Below are 16,802 nucleotides of genomic sequence, written 5' to 3' on the forward strand. Positions count from 1 at the left end.
GAAGAAATAGTAGCACCAACCTACTTGTACATAATAGTAAACTCCCAAAAGGTACATACCTTTGATGCATTAATCGATGAGGGAGTTGACAACAATATTCTCACATATGATCATTGGACCCTCATTGGTCAGCCCCAAGTGCAATCGACCAAAACCCATTAGGAGTAGTCCTATCCTCTATTAGGAAAGTGCAAAGTAATGGTTTCTATCGATATTGAGAGTCTCTCGATCATCTTTTATGTATCACCTAACAAAAAAGGTGTTGGCAAGGAATCACTTTTGGATCACACTTTCAAGAAACAGACTCACTACAATGTGTATTGCGACTCTCAGTGCATCTACCTTCCCATAGGCAATGTTAGGATAGTCATGGCTTTCAGTAAGGGCATCGTGGCTTTGCTAAAGCCCATAGTACCACCAGTTGTTCAATCTAGTGTCTCATCTCTAAGGAGGGGGGTAGTAAACCCACATAGACTTCTAGTAGGAAATACTTGCAACACTTGGAAGGCTGACCAAAGCTATAATTCCGATAACTAAGTGGGTTCCCAAACAAAAATCGCAACCTACCAAGGGCACATCTACAAGATTTCTTGGCTCTTGTGTCTGATACACCAGACCTAAGCAAAAAACCTGGTGTTACATGAATAAGCAAAGGACCAAACTGTGATGGGTGACAAAAGCCCTATGTGCAATAGGTTTCTATGATGACAATACCTTGGTGTGGCTACTTAGGCCTATTTTCTCTAATCCATACCATCTCCATGCCAATTTCTCTTTTTCAAGAGAGAGACAAAGACTTTAGACATAAGTATCTTGAATGCATGCCGATTCTCTATAAGTATGTTCTCTTTCTTTATGTATCTTCACCAAATATGCGCAAATCCTTCCAAATATAAAGATGTGAAATGAATGTTCATATCATTCCTTCCAGGGAATATATCAAAATAACATTCTAATTTTGAAATCCATTCCTTTAGATTGGATGGTGAAGATGACTGCCCATTGTACTTTGCCAAAGTGATCTTATACTTCAATTCCTTTTCATGAAAGGGTTGTTGTCCTAAAATAGATTACTCATGATTAGTAGGCATTAAACCTCCAAAATAAGATGGTACTCATCCAATAGGTGGCTGAGAACTAGTGTGAAAAATCGAAAGGACTGAGATACCAAGCTTCGGGCCGCATACGGGCCTACCGCACTTCCTTCAAGGCCGCTACTAGAATGACTCCTTACAAATTGGCATTTGGTTTAGAAGCCATCACACCTCTGGAGTATGTAGTACCTAGTCTATGAATCACAATACAAGGGCATGGAAGCCCTCACCTTAGCCAGGAAAAGACCCCTAAATCTACAATGCTTACATTTTAGCCTAGCAAAAGCATCAACTCCATAAGCTTTGGAGTGGGCCCCTTCTAGGTGTTCCATGATTCTAGTACTAACTATTTCTACCTAACTGACTTATAGGGACAGTTGCTACCAAGACCTATCAATGGATTTCGGATGTGCCATTATCATACCGATGGTTTCAGTGTCCATTCTCCATGGACCCAAAATCTACTCCACCTTCACTACTAGTTGCAGCTAACTAGTCTCCTTAATCCCCACAAATCCAAGCACGATACCCTGAGGTTTCTTGTAGAAGCCATGTATTTGTAGGCCAAGGCATTCACCGTATCCAAAAAGCTCACTTCTCTCTCCTTCTCTCCTGCATCTCTTCCTATATTGGCTGGGCCCATGTCTTTCACAACTGCCTCTTTGTCGCGAGGCAAAACACTTAACCCCTATAGGGTGCCCAGCACGAAAAACATGAAGATAATGTGTGGTTAATATTCTTCTCTGCTCTTTCCCCCGCTTGCTCTTCTCCCCCCAACCCATCAATTTTCACTACCTGCAACGGATGTTGTGTTGAGAAACATGGATCTTGAGCATGGTTGATTATGGAGGTCGAAATGCAAATACTAGAACCATTATTACATAGACAAGAGAAAATGATTGTTACTCAAGTGAATTATGATCCAAGATTAAGTGCTTGGACTCATGAACACAATCTTGAGTAGGACATGACAAAGACACAGATTACAAGTACAAAGTACACCAGCATTGCATTGAAATGAGAGCCACGTACATGCTTATATAGCCTTTGAGTTGTTCCACTCTCCTCACTGGGCTTATGGGATATAGAGCATCTCTTCCAAGAGGATAAATCATTTGTCTATCTTCCAACACCCCCCCTCAAATGATGAGTCCCTATACTTATTGGCTTTTGCCCCCCTACATGATGACATGGCCCGAGAGACTAGCTCATAGGCAACCTAGTCAAGTTAAAGCTTGAAACTTTACATCTTTGGCAAGGGTTTTTTACAAAGCAAATCCACTAAGGGAAATAAAGATCCAGTATGGGAAAACACATGACCCACTACGAAAAATATACAATGGAAAATTCTTCAAAACAATTTGACAAAGTTGTTGTTGGTAGCAGAAGCAACTTCTTCATTCATGAACTTATTCTGGTGGTGATCATTTTGCACCTGTTGTGCTCTTTTCTTGTGAAAACGTTCACTAGTTGTATGGCCAATCTTGCCACAATAATGAGATATAATTTGATCCTTGTTGTCGGTGTTGAATCCTCATCCACGTCCTTTTACTCCATAAGTTCCCTTGGTGTACAAGAGATTGTCCTTTGAGATGATTTCTTTTGAGTCCTTGTTTTTAAGCTTACTTTCTCCATAAAGTAGAGAATGCTTAATGTCTTTGAGTGAGAGATTAGGAATATTACTTAGGGTAGACACAAGGTTCTCATATGGTTCTTGATTTACACTTGCTAGTAGCATTGCTATGGCTTCATCCTCATCTATGTCCTTTAAGGTTGCAAGTCGAGTCTTAGGCTCTTAAACTTGTTAATGTACATGGCCATAGAAGAACTATCCTTTACATCTAGCTTATAGAATTGCATGAGTAATTTTACTTTTGAGTTTTTAGCTTGAGTTCCAAAGATCCTATCGAGCTCATCCCATGCCTTTTTTGCATCTCTAATGTCGGAGATATGGTGCAATACATCATCAGATAGTCCCCATGCAATGATTCCTAGAGCCTTGTTGTTCATCTTTTTCCACTCTTGGGCTGGACCTCTTCAACAAACCAATCTTCAACATCTTCCTTCTTACCATCTACATCTCCTGCATCATCCTCAAATAGATCCCAAAGGTCTTTCCTCATGAGATGGTACATTGTCTTTTCTTTCCAGGCATGAAAGCCTTCGCCATTGAATTTAGCTATTTTCTCAAGTTCAAACATTTTGAAGGAGGTCTTACAAGTGAGTATACTTGGGCAATGTCTATCCTTTTACAATGAGATTGAGGCTTACAATGGATTTAATCAATTGGGCATTCCATATTAAAATTCTTCATGTTTTTCATTGCAAGAACTGAAGTAAAACCAGTAAATGAGTTGTTCTTGGATGTGTCAAGAGACATAAGTGCCAAGATACACTAAAATGAGTATCAAAAGATACTATGCTTTGAAGAACTTGATGTTGTTGGATGATTTCTCCCCTCCTTTTACTGATTTGAAGTGTTGAGAACTAAGTGGAGCACCGCATCAGAGTGGCAAACACTTGAGTGAGTTGAGTGGAGTGAGAAAATGAAGTGTATTATGAGATTGAAAGTCAATGGCTATGGTTTCCATGCTCTAGGGTTTTATAGGCGACTAGTTTTTTGTTCCCTACAGCTTGTTGAAGTGATAACTTGGCAAGATACTTGATGAGAAGGAAGCTCATATGGTACCCTATCAAAGCCATATGCTCGTCGGATTAATCATAGCTTGCAAAACCAAGACAAGCTATACGACAAAGAATGAGTGCAAATATAACAATGACCTAAAAATCATGCAATGTCAAGCTGGACGATGAGTAATATCGAGGTTTAATGTGCAGTGCCTTGACCTAGAGAAGATTCCCTACGAAGAAATCTCAATGAGATATGGCTTGTATGGAGAGACCTAGGAGCTCCAAGTGAGGTAGATGTAGGTTGCTATGGCAAACAAGGAGGTAGGGTGAAGATGAAGATGAGAGATGAAGTCATCTAATGGTGCTGAGTTGAGGTTGTGGAGCTGGAGAAGTAGTGAAAAGAGCTAAACCATGCTCACCGTGGCTTTGGTACCATGTTGAGAAATGTGGATCTTGAGCATGGTTGGTTATGGAGGTCAAAAGGCAAAGACTAGAACCATTATGACATAGACAATAGACAATGATTGTTACTCAAGTGAATTAGGTTCCAAGATTAAGTGCTTGGACTCATAAACACATTCTTGAGTAGGACATGACAAGGACATAGATTGGAAGTACAAAGTACACCATCATTTCATTGAAATGAGAGCCACATACATGCTTATATAGCATTTGAGTTGTCCCACTCTCCTCACTGTGCTTATGGGATATAGAGTATCTCTTCCTAAAGCATACATCATTTGTCTATCTTCCAACACGTCGCCTAGTCTCAACCTAAGGTTGGAACCTCACAGGAGTCCATCCCTAACCTTCATCAGGACTAAGTGGAGAATCCCCTTGAAGAACAAGTCCTCAAAAAAGAGGACCAAATGGATCAAGACACTGCCAAGCTAGCATGAGAGTACAAGTGATTCCCTGAAGAAAGCCACCCCTCCAACTTGCCCAAGAAGTCCACCTCTACCACTAGCCTCTTCACCACACTCGCCCTTCTCAAATCTTAAGGATAGGAGTGCCAAGGGGAGGAGACAACCCTCAAAAGTCTGGACGGCACCTCCTTTGCTACTACCCCCTTCTCCACAACTCTATCCGAGCAACTCATTCTCGCCCCTCTAGAGTTTAGCTAGGAAATGGCACACTGGTCCTTGAACTTCGTCAACGGGTTCATGACTCAGCAGTAACACCAACACTAGGAGCTCACCACCCAAGTGGACCACCTAAAGCAAATCAACACTGCCTTGTCCAAAAAGCTATGACACAAAGACGCTACACTCCACAAACATTGACAAAGGCGGGAGGCACACCAACAAGTGCAGCTGGCCTTTGTGGATGACATTCAGAGCAAAGCATAGCAATTGAAGAGGGATAATGTCTTCCTCCAAGCATGTGCCATAGGAGCAGAGCACCCAGATGGTGCAACCCCACTCAACCTAGAGACCATTGAAGAACTATATTGCGATTATGAGAAGGAGTGGCTCAACTACTAGGAAAAGCTTAAGCGAGAACTATAGGCTACCATGATGGACTCCTCTCCAAGCTTCTATACCTGCTCAACAAATCGAATGAGCCAGACTCAGATGCCAAGTATTCTCCCTCTATCTAACCACCGCCACTCTGCTTGTTTCCCAAGAGCAATGCAAGAGTGCCCATGTTGGTTCCACCCTATCTCACTCACACTCTACTTTTGAATCTACTGCCAAGTACAAACTTGTCGCCCTGTTGCCTCGCACCGGTCTACTACCCACTCTCCAAATCCTTGCAAATTGTATGCCCAGGGATCAAGGGACAATAGCCAAGCACCCCTCGCCTCTGCCTTCAGGAGGGAAAGGAAGGAGCTTTCCAGTCACTACCATGAATGACGAGGATGTGTTGTCAAAGGCTCTAGTTGCAGACTTCTTCGACTTCTTTGCTAGCACTACCTTTGCAAATTTGAAATGCCAGATGATGGTGTAGCATTGCCAAGCACTGGAGCAGCAAAATGTTGAGACAAAGGAGCGGATTTAAGTCTTGCAATAGGCAGTACTAGACCTGAACAAGACTTGAAGGCAAAGTCCAACCTTCTTTGGCAACACATTATAGAGTAACAACGAGCCAAAGTGGCCTGGGAGATGAAGAACCTAACAGTAGATCCATGCCCTCCACCAAAATGCCATTGGAACATGTGAGCCAGAGCCAAGAAGGAACTACACCCATGAGCTACACCCGGATCAAGGAGAAGAATCCCCAAATCTTAATGATCCAAGCAAGGATCAAGGAGGCAGAGATCCTAACCATGATGATCCACTCTCTAAAGACCCCTCTACTCCAACCTAAGATATCATGAAGTTGGCCAATATTAACAAGCTATGGGCCCACCTAGCCAAGATTGAAGCCCTATCCCTCAAGCATTGGCACTGCATCTATGCACTCCTGAGTGCCAAGTCCATGCACAAACATGAACTGGATGATTTGTAGACCCAACTCACTAGAATCACATTTAAGCATGGACAAATCCAATAACAAATCTAGTTGGGAGCATTCTACTTGGAAAAGCTAGCAACCAAACTCATCTTCCACTATGTGCCGCAACCTCCCCTATGGACCTGAATGGATCTCTTGCTACAATAACACCACCTGCATTATTACCCACTCTCTCCACTACGACCTAGCCACGACCCCAGCCACCCTATGTGCCGCAACCTCCCCTATGGACTTGAATGGATCTCTTGCTACAATAACACCACCTGCATTATTACCCACTCTCTCCACTACGACCCAGCCACGACCCTAGGCACCAGGTCTAGCAACACCCCCACCTCTAGCCTCCACCAAACCCCAACCCACCCCACCCCTTACTTCCTCCCATTCCTCCTCTGGGTTCAGTACCCATTGCCCTACATCCACAAGACCAAATCCAACAAGACAATGCGCCCCATACCAAGGATGAAGGCGACATTAGTGAATAGCTCCATGGGTATGAGTCCACCATGCGTGCCAATGTTAAGGGTGGTGGTAGTTAGTGGCATTTAAAGCAAGGTGGCAAGAGATGCATTAATGAGTAGATATGTGCATCATTAGTTATGACCATCTAGCACATGGGTGGAGAGAATATCACAACTGGTAGAGCTGGCTATATAAGGAAGAGGCTTGCCCAAGCAAGGGGTTTGACTATTCATTCGTCTTTTTGGGTTCTTTTGTGTGTTCACTGTGTGTCTATTGGGTCTTTCGACCAATTATTTGGCTCGCATCCTAAGTGTTATGACAACAACATAGTTGATCCCCTTTATATGCCCTAAGATATGAGTATTGCTAGTAGTGCTGCTATCTCCTTTTATATTATTATTTGCCTCTAAGTCTATGAGATGATGTCATTCATTCAATGATTGTCCCTATGTATCGAGTTACTATCATTTTTGTCTCTATCAAGACAATTGTATTGGTTTCATATATCAATATACACTTGGGAGCTTTGTTTGAATACACCGTCTTTGTCTCCATTCCATTATTTTGACAATGTTAGTCTCAGTACTTTTAGACACTAACTATAGAGGAGGATGTCAGTGTCCACATGTGTTAGCTCTGAGTATGACTACACTCTAACATGTGGCAGTGATGCTTAGACCCTAGCCACCTATGCCTAGCAAACTTCTAAGTAGTGAAATCGTAACATGGTATCCATATCTAGTACAAAAAGCCAATTTTTATCACATAGATTGCAATAAGGAACACCTCCACTAGAGCAATCATCACCTTGATTGCACATGCACAAAATCAATTGCTTTTTCAAAATTGGTCACATGCTTACTACATTAGACTCTTGTCATTAGTTCAAACATCAAACTATCCTTAGGAGTTTACAGATCACCTAGTTGAAGTTGATTAGTATACCAAAAATAGCTGAAATCCTAACATGTAGTGAGTGGACTGATGGAACTAGAATTGATCTTAGAAAAGTGAAAGTGTAAGTATTGCAAATACTTGATTGAAGTGACTTGAAGATCTTGTGCTTGAAACTTGTTAGTTCCTCTTAGCTTCTATAGTAATCAAGTTGTAATTCTAGATCAAGAAGTACTTAATAAGGTGGAAAAAGCACTAAAAGCATAGTCAAAAACACAATACCAATAAAAGTAGACACACAAACTCAAACCTAAAGAACATAACTCATGGAGCCATACAAGAGCTAGAAATGCAAGGCAAGAAAAAGGAATGGATAGAAACACAAGAGATTCAAGAAAAACATACAAATAGTATTTCACCAAGAGACACAAGATGGGGGGCCAAAGAACAAGAAATGAAGAGAGAACCGTGTAGACTTGGGACCAAATTGCCACTGCTCCTATAATGCAACAACACTAGTAGCAAGGAACTCAACTGGTATTGAAACATAAAATTCAAAACCCTTACAAAATAAGAAGGGCAAAGTCTAGTCAAGCTCCATAGGGGCTAAAGGCTAGAACTCGTAAATGTAATCTTGACTTTGGACTTGTCCTCACAATTCAAAAGTGTCTTCTCGAAAGAAAGAGCTTTTGAAAGCCATTCCCATCCCCCTAATCTATGATGTAGCTTCATAAATCAAGAGTAGCAAGCTAGGATGGACAACAAGAGAATCAATGACATCCCTAAGCAATTGCATACTGCAACCTCACTCACCTCCAGGAGCCTCGCTAACAAAGTAGACATAGTCCTTATGAAGAAAATTTTTGCAATCATGTAAATTGTACTTCTGAATCACATTTGTGTCAAAGCCACCCTAAACAGTCCATTTCTAAAACACATCTCATTACATCTCCATTTATTCACTTTACATTAAACATTGCAAGTCTAAGACTTTGTAGAGTTGTCATTCTATCTTTTGTTAGGAAATTCAATACATTCATATCCCCCATCACTACATTCTAAGACCTCTTGATTCTTGAACCATCGATTAGTATTGCTATTAGTCTTGTCCCTCCCTTCCACACTTGTGCACATAGTAGATCAATCCATGCTCTTAAAGCCATGCCAATTGAAATTTCCCAATGACGAGGCCATTTGAATCTTCACATTGATACCTAGATATTTTTTGTCATGTTGCTCTAGGAACAATTTGTTAATATTAGCATAGGATTTTGCATGACCTTGGCTACCTTTGGGAATGGGAAACTTATTCAAGTAGTTGTGAATTTGGGGTGGTTTGACCCAAGTATTATCAAGTTTTCTTAGCTTCCTTCCTAGATGAACATTCTTGCCTTCGTGATTTTTTAATGGCTGCCAATATTCTTCCATTTCTTTGCTTGTATTGGCACCACCCACCTTCGCACCAATGCTTTGATCCTCCTTGATGACTTCCACCCAAAATGGCTTGTTGGAATGTGACTTTTGCTACTCTCCTAGTTCTATGCTCATGGGACACTCTTTATAGTAGTGCCTCCACATGCCATAATTGTAGCAAGTGCTTGCAAATTTACTCCAAATCAAGCGTAGTTTGAGGCCCCCCACATATGATATTTCCACCTCCATGTGTCCTCTCTAGTGTCCCATAACAAGCACACTAAATTCTTGAATGGGCTCACAAGAGGGGGGATATATAGTGGCTCGCCCAAGCCCTTTGTGATCTAAAAAATCATGTTCCAAAGGTCATCTAGTAAATCTAAGATTTCAACCCAAACCAAACAACCTTTTTGATGCTATCTCTTCCTATCTCAACTAACTACCATTCTATAACGTACACCAAATTAAGCCCCCAAAAGTAAATACCTTGGGCTAGAACTTTGTCACATTAAGCTTATTGAAGACCACCTCAAAAAAACCACAATCCTTGTAGTAGACTTGGTCCGTTGATCCTTCAACCTTAAGGACGGTATCAAACCAAGATGCAACCTCCATTGGCTTTGAGGGTTTCCTTATTAAAAATACAAAGACTACCTTAATATTGAACATAATAACATTAGCGCAGACTCAAGAATGATCTCCTTAGCTGTGCTATTAAGTTTCTCATCCCTTTTTCTTCTTTTTTTTTGCAAGAAAGCTACCAGGATGTCTAAGACAATTTGTGGTTTAGCCTTAATCCTAAGTTTGATGTCTTCTTATGAATTAGAGACTTCTCTCCTCTTGAGTTTGCTTAGCCTTAATCCTAAGTTTGATGTCTTCTTATGAATTAGAGACTTCTCATTAGATTGCTCCTCTTGAGTTTGCTTAGCTTCCTAATCAAATTTGCCACCGTCTATTTGCTTATCTTTGCGCTTGCACTTTAGAGAGAGTTTGCAGTCTAACTCCGTAGACACAATGTGCTTGCTTATTATCTTTGACATCGCCACATTTCCATCCTTTAATTATCTTGTCTTACAAAGCACTTCGTAGGCTAGTCCCCATGCACCACCTTGCATGGGCTCATGAGTCACCACATCATGTGGTGAGTTAATGCCATTGATGGTGACATGTGCAAATTAAGAGCCCACTCGTGTGAGTTATTAAAACACAGTAAATCTTGGAAGTCTTTTGTCCGGTCAAACCTATTACCCTGCCATGACCATAAAGTTGTCGTGTGTTGGGTGTGTGTTGTTAGGCAAGGTTCGAGAAATAACTTTTGTTGAGCTATGCATCCTTCTCATTTCATAACGAGGGAGAAATTGGAAATAGAAATCTATTTTTTTTCTAAAATTTTCAAAAATTATAACGAAACTTATATTTTGCCGGGAAGGTATTTTATCCTTGTCACAAAAGTTTGAGAAGGCTGAGGAGGACCTCTTCAATACAGATCACAGAGACCCCCACGCAGGGAGGGGACCTCGAGCAGCATTGCAGACATGGCTTAACCCTAAATGGAGTGGCCCCGAGAGCTCCAATCTCACTAATTTGAGGCCGCAGCAAACGCCCAGATCTTGATTGCGAGGGTACTGTGACTTGTATCGTATCGCAATTATGAGAAGACGAGAGCACGCGAATGGCATCATGCAGGGACCTGGACTTCCTATGGACGGAGTACTTCTTCACGGACCCTTCCCAATCCCGCGACAATTGCAAGGTAATTCACTACGCTCAATCATCACATTGGTATCCAGTTCCAATGCTCCACACAGCTACGCCATACCCAAGTTTTGCATCAATCAGAGGTTCTCCGACTTCAGGCACAAGCAAGCAAGGCAGCCTCTGTGGGTGCATGGGTTCGAGAGCAACCCACCTGTATGCATTCAAGAGCAGTCAAGAAGAAGACGCCCAGTGAAATTGAAAGATGGGGAGTCTTGCACTGTAGGACTGGCACATCACAACTCTAGTACCCTCTTGGAGGCTATAAAGACCTGTGGCAGACAAAAGGACCTGCGCTGAGGCAGCAGGATACACACAGATATTCTGAAGACAGGGTTGTTTAAAAATGACATTTTTGTTGGCACCGCCCTATTCCATATGTACACCAAGTGTGTTGTGGTTCGCTTGCAAAAGCACAAGAAGTGTTCAATGAGCTTCTAGCACGGGATGTGGTCTCTTGGAATGCCCTAATCACTGGGTATACTAAGCATGGATATGCTGATGACTCTTTCAAATGCTTTGGACATATGCTAGATGAGGGTATTTCTCCTGATGCAGTCACTTTTTGAAAGCTTGTGGCAGCATAGGAGCCATTGAGAAGGGCAAAGAGATACATAACGAGGTCTGCAGGCTGCGGCTAATGGAAAAACATGATATTGTGCTAGGCACTGCATTGGTGAGCATGTATGCCAAGTGCGGTGCACTCACAAAAGCACAAGAAGTGTTCAAGGAGCTTCTAGAACCTAATGTAGTATCTTGGACTGCCCTGATCTTTCAGCATGGAATGTAGTCTCTTGGAATGCCCTAATTGCCGGATATGCTGAGCTTGGCAAGGCTGAAAGGGTTATTGACTCATTTTGGGAAATGTCAGTAGAGCATGTAGAGCCAAACTCTATTACTTTCATTGTTTTGCTTACTACTTGCAGTCATGTAGGGCTAGTGGAGGAGGGGCTAATGTACTTTGATATTTTGAGCACTGTGCATTGCATCATCCCAACTGTGGAACGTCACATTTGCATGGTTGATATTCTCAGCCGTATAGGGCAATTTGCCAAGGCAATAAGCATAATCTCGAAGGAACCACATTTAGAAATGTGGATGGTTCTGTTGGGTGCATGTAAAAAATGGGTTAATGTAGAGCGTGGCAGATAGGCCTTTGAACATGCAGTACAGCTAGATGGAAAGTGTGGTGCAGCACATGTTTGCATGAGTAATATATATGCAACTGCTGGCTTGCAGGAAGAAGTGGACAAGGTTGAATTTTTGAGGAGGATATGAGCCATCCCCAAAGTGAACATACCTATCAAAGCTAGAAGATAATGGTCATTGAATAGTTGATGAGAGAGTACCCCCTACATTTGTGTTGGGTGTCACAGCCCATATCAAGTGATGTGAAGGAAGGTGTGCTATGGGGGCATAGTCAGAAGTGGGCCATCACATATGCTCTTATCAACACAGCTCATGGTATACCCATACATGTTACGAAGGTCATGCGATTTGTGGTGACTGCCATTTTTCTACTACACTCATGTCCAAGGTGAGAAGCACAGAATTCAGGTCAAAGATGCAATTTGCATCCATTTCTCAGGGGTACTGGTGCTTGTGTTGCCATTGTTTCAGGAGCACCACCTCTTAGTAGAGAGGATATCTTGGTGCTGTGAGAAGCTTGTAAGGAAAGAGCTACACTCATTGGGCAGGATTTAACTACACATGAGCATCAACAAGGTGGTGACAACATCTTAGGCCCAGCTAAATAGGAACTTAGATAAAGAGACAGATGGATCTTGACTAACAACCACCACCTAATGGACCTCAGCAACGTAGTCAAGCATAGAACTTGAATCTGAGCATAAGCCCTCAGTACCTTTACAGATTCAACAGTGTGCAGCAAATGCAGCAAACGAGGAAATGAGTAAAGCACACAAAACTCTGTTCTCTATTTTGCAGAGCTTTTGCGATTGCACTGGCATGAATTCATCAGGATTCAGAAGCTACTGAGAAGCATTTTAGCTATCGAGGAGTCTGGTTTATTCATGATTAACAGTAGAGGGAATGGCTCAACTTAGAAAAGATGGATATTATTTACAATTTTCAGGTTCTAATAGTGGATGTTATCAGCAGTTGGCAGCATCCATTGGGATGAAAAAAGGCATCCTTTGTGCTCTTGTTCTAGTTGAGGTATGTGAGCTTTCTTAATAAATCGTGACAATAGAAACTTGTCTGTGGATGTAAAATCCCCCAAGAAGATGAATATGAACAGCATTCATAGGGTATGATGTGTTTTCCTTCACTTAGGATGCTACATTCTTCCTAGCTTTTCAATGGGCACATGTATAACTTTCTTCTATTAGACTATAATTGAGAGTATTGTATGTCTGTCTGCCTCTCCAAGTAAATGTGTAGACTTTTTTGAAATAAAGTGTACACCCAAATAAAGCCATCTTAAGGATAGAGTGAATCCTCAAGAAGGCCACATGTATAATTGATGCTTTGTTTTCTTGTTTTGCAAAGGTGGTTGTGGTGATGGAGCAAGGCCTAGCACGTAAGGGCCAAATCAAAGAAATAGAGAGACAAGCACTTGTTTACACTCTCAAAGGTCCAAGAATGTTGGAGGTAGTGAAGAGTTCATCTGGTTGGGATTTTAGGACATTGAGAAGAGGTTCAAAATTTTGATTGAGATATGAACATATTTGGATACATGTTGATTTCACCCTAGAGTGTTTCTCAAAGGAAATGCACTCTTAGGCTATATGCCTTGCCTTTATGATGTTTTTGGGGATAAGAATAGTGTGTAGCTTGCCCTTCAAAGTGTGTCAATGAAGGTATATTGTGAAAGGAAATGTGTTTTGAAGGCTGTGTAAGTGACAAGAAAATTGATAGATGTCATGGTCAAGGATATAAAGCCTTTTGTTTTGGGGACCAAGGATGAGAAGTGGATAGTGTACATGAAGGGTAACTAGATGCATGCTTTGCAATTACAAGAACAAGTGCCTCTTATGCAAAAGGAAGCATCATCTTTAAAATGTTCATTTCTAGATTCAATGGTTTGTTGGCAAAAAATCAACTCTAGATGCATGTTTTGCATATAAAAGAACAATTGTACGTTGTGCAAAAGAACTTTGATCTTTGAAAATGTATGTTTCTAGATTCAACAATTGGTTGGCACAAATGGCTGAAATGTCCACGCTCCTAATAGTTTGGTGGAGGCTTAGTGGTTCCACATTTTTATGTATTTTTCTATTCTGTTTTTCAATCATGCAAAATTGTTGGGAATCTTGATCATTTTAGTTCTTGGCAATGTAATCAATTTTTATTGTTATTGTACCTCTTCCTTTTTGGCAGAACAATGTTGAACTTTTCTTTTTTGCACATAATGATGAACAATGCACACTTCACATAAACATTTATCTACACTAAAGTGTACTTAATGGAATTTCATGTATCCAAGTCCATGCATGTACTTAGCTATTTGACAGTTACCAACCTCTGTTTTCTCCAAGGTTTTCATATACCTATTCTTGTAAATGGACATAATCCCCCTTTTGCAACTCACTTGCAATTGCAACCACAATTACTTGTCCTTCTACTAGAGTCCCATCATACATAGAAGCCTTAGGTATGCCATTGAGGACCTACCTTTGCTCATGTACTTTGATGCTTTAGCTCCTACTTATATAGAGGTGTAGTATGGGACATGCATCTAGTGTTTTCACATTTTGGCCTTGTTAGGTATATGTGTTGTTTGAAAATCGTATTCTTCAAGGATTCTCAATTTTGAAAGCATCATGAATTCTTCTATTTGCAATCATTGATTAAGGTACATGATTGTACTTCAATGTAACCATCAACAGTGGAGCACACGTTAGATCACCAACTTGAAATTTGGATGAGCATCATTACCAATTTTTTCTTGAAATTAGTTCATCCATGCCTGGTATTAATGCATGTATCATACGTCTCTTTAGGTAGAATAAAGCTTATAAAGACCAATGCTACCTCAATAAACAATGGCGTACATTCATTTGAAAAATGTGGAACAACTTTTCTAATGCACATGGTCATTGATACATGGTGATAAAGAAATATTCTATAAAAATGATTTTCTTAAAAGTAAGATTTTTGTGGCATATTGGATTTTACACAACATAACATGCATGTCGTGTGACCAGAGCCTCCTAGTATCCTCACCTCCTCCTATTAACTAGAATTTTCTACAATAAGACCTTTCATGCCATGATTGATCTATGCTCATTAACACGAGAAAAAAAAAACCCTGGGAGTAGGTTTTATCCACGCTAGCCAGCATTGGGGAGGTCTAGCACCATCAAAGAATACTACCTCAATTAACGTTCTGTACTCATTGAAATATTGTATCAGTCAGTGATTTATACCCGATTATCTATCTTTTAGCCTGATGATTTTAGGAAAGATTAACATCTAACTTACAATCACAAACATCTTATTTAGTTACTATTTGACCCCATGGTCAAATCTTATCCCCTTACTTGAAGGTGAAATTTACCCTAAATAGTATATAAGCAATATTTTCAACTTTCAAATAATGAATTAAAGATTTATCACATGATCAAATCCTTACTGATTTGAAAGTTGAACTTAAAGAAGCTTCCAAATTTTCAAATAATGAATTAAAGATTTATCACATGATCAAATCCTTACTGATTTGAAAGTTGAACTTAAAGAAGCTTCCAAATTTTCAATAGTGTGAATCAACTCGATATTTCTATGTGATAAAATATTTTAATATGATGAAACCAACAAATGAAAATTGCTCTCAAGCAATGAATAATATTGAGAGTGCTCTAATATTTATTCTAAACTATGCTAACTAATCAAAAATAAAAACTCAAATTTAACTTGGATTGAAACCTATTAACTATTATGCACCCTACAACGAGATGGCTACATTCTCAGAAGAGTAGATATCCTTGAAGCTTTCCATTAAACAATGTGATTATTTGTCATTAGCACTCTCTGAACACTAACTAGAATGGACATTCTCCAAGGGTGTAAAAATAGGGTCCTAAATTTAAGGACACGATTATGAGTGCTACAAGAATATCTCACTCGCACCATATTTGCACCATTACGTGCACTACATTTGTTAATTTTTGTTACAATGCAATAATCTAACACCCATGAGGGTTGAGTTTCAACAATGACACACTGATTATCAAGAATTGTAAAAGACAAACAAGAAAAACCTTGTGTTACACGTAAAGACCCATGCTAATAAAACATTCTAATTTCAAAAATAAGATACGATGTGGAGGATCAACTAGGACACTTGCCAATAGTTGCAATCTTAGTTAAATTACACACAAGATGGTGTTTAATTAATACCAAAAAAATAGTTTCCATATACAAACGTGAGGCATTGATTATTTTAACAAAGTTGCTAGCCTAGCGGGATCCTCATTATCCAAATTCCTAACCATAGATGTAGTATACCAAAACAACCATTTTTCTATTTGACTCTGTCCCAATTTACTTCTTCTCTAACACCCTCGACACAAGCTTAGATCGAGACTCGTAGATTTTATGAACAATCTTAATTTAATTAGAAATGACATCTACATTTATGTCACAATACATATCCAATGTCCCATCAAATGGGAATTGTGGGAGCTATTGCTCATAGTTGCCCTTGTAAGATTAGCATCCCCTTCAAGAAAATTCCTCTCATGCTAAATATGTCAAGTTCCCCAAAGTGGATTGACATAAAGTGACAATGAAGCCTCGCAAGTCATAAACATTAATGTGATGCTACTAAGCAAAATCATATACAAAAGGCAAAAGATGTGAACCAACATGGACATTTGTTGCATGATAATAAGCAGCATACTATACTAGTCCACCAAACAAATGGCAATAGGGATCATGCATATACAGCTCATCTCTTGCATCTTTTCAGTAATAGATACCCTAAACCCTAGCATTAACAATGCATGAATGATTAGAAACTAGATTTAACGCAGCCATGTCTGAACTCTTAACCTGTACTAGAGGATAAATAAGGCTGGAAAAAACATATCCTGTCAGCATGTCCTACTCATTCATTATAGAAATATTGTATGG

The sequence above is a fragment of the Lygodium microphyllum genome, chromosome 19, assembly GCF_053477565.2.
Source record: "Lygodium microphyllum isolate KBCC chromosome 19, Lygodium_microphyllum_v1.1.10, whole genome shotgun sequence".
Classification (NCBI taxonomy): Eukaryota; Viridiplantae; Streptophyta; class Polypodiopsida; order Schizaeales; family Lygodiaceae; genus Lygodium; species Lygodium microphyllum.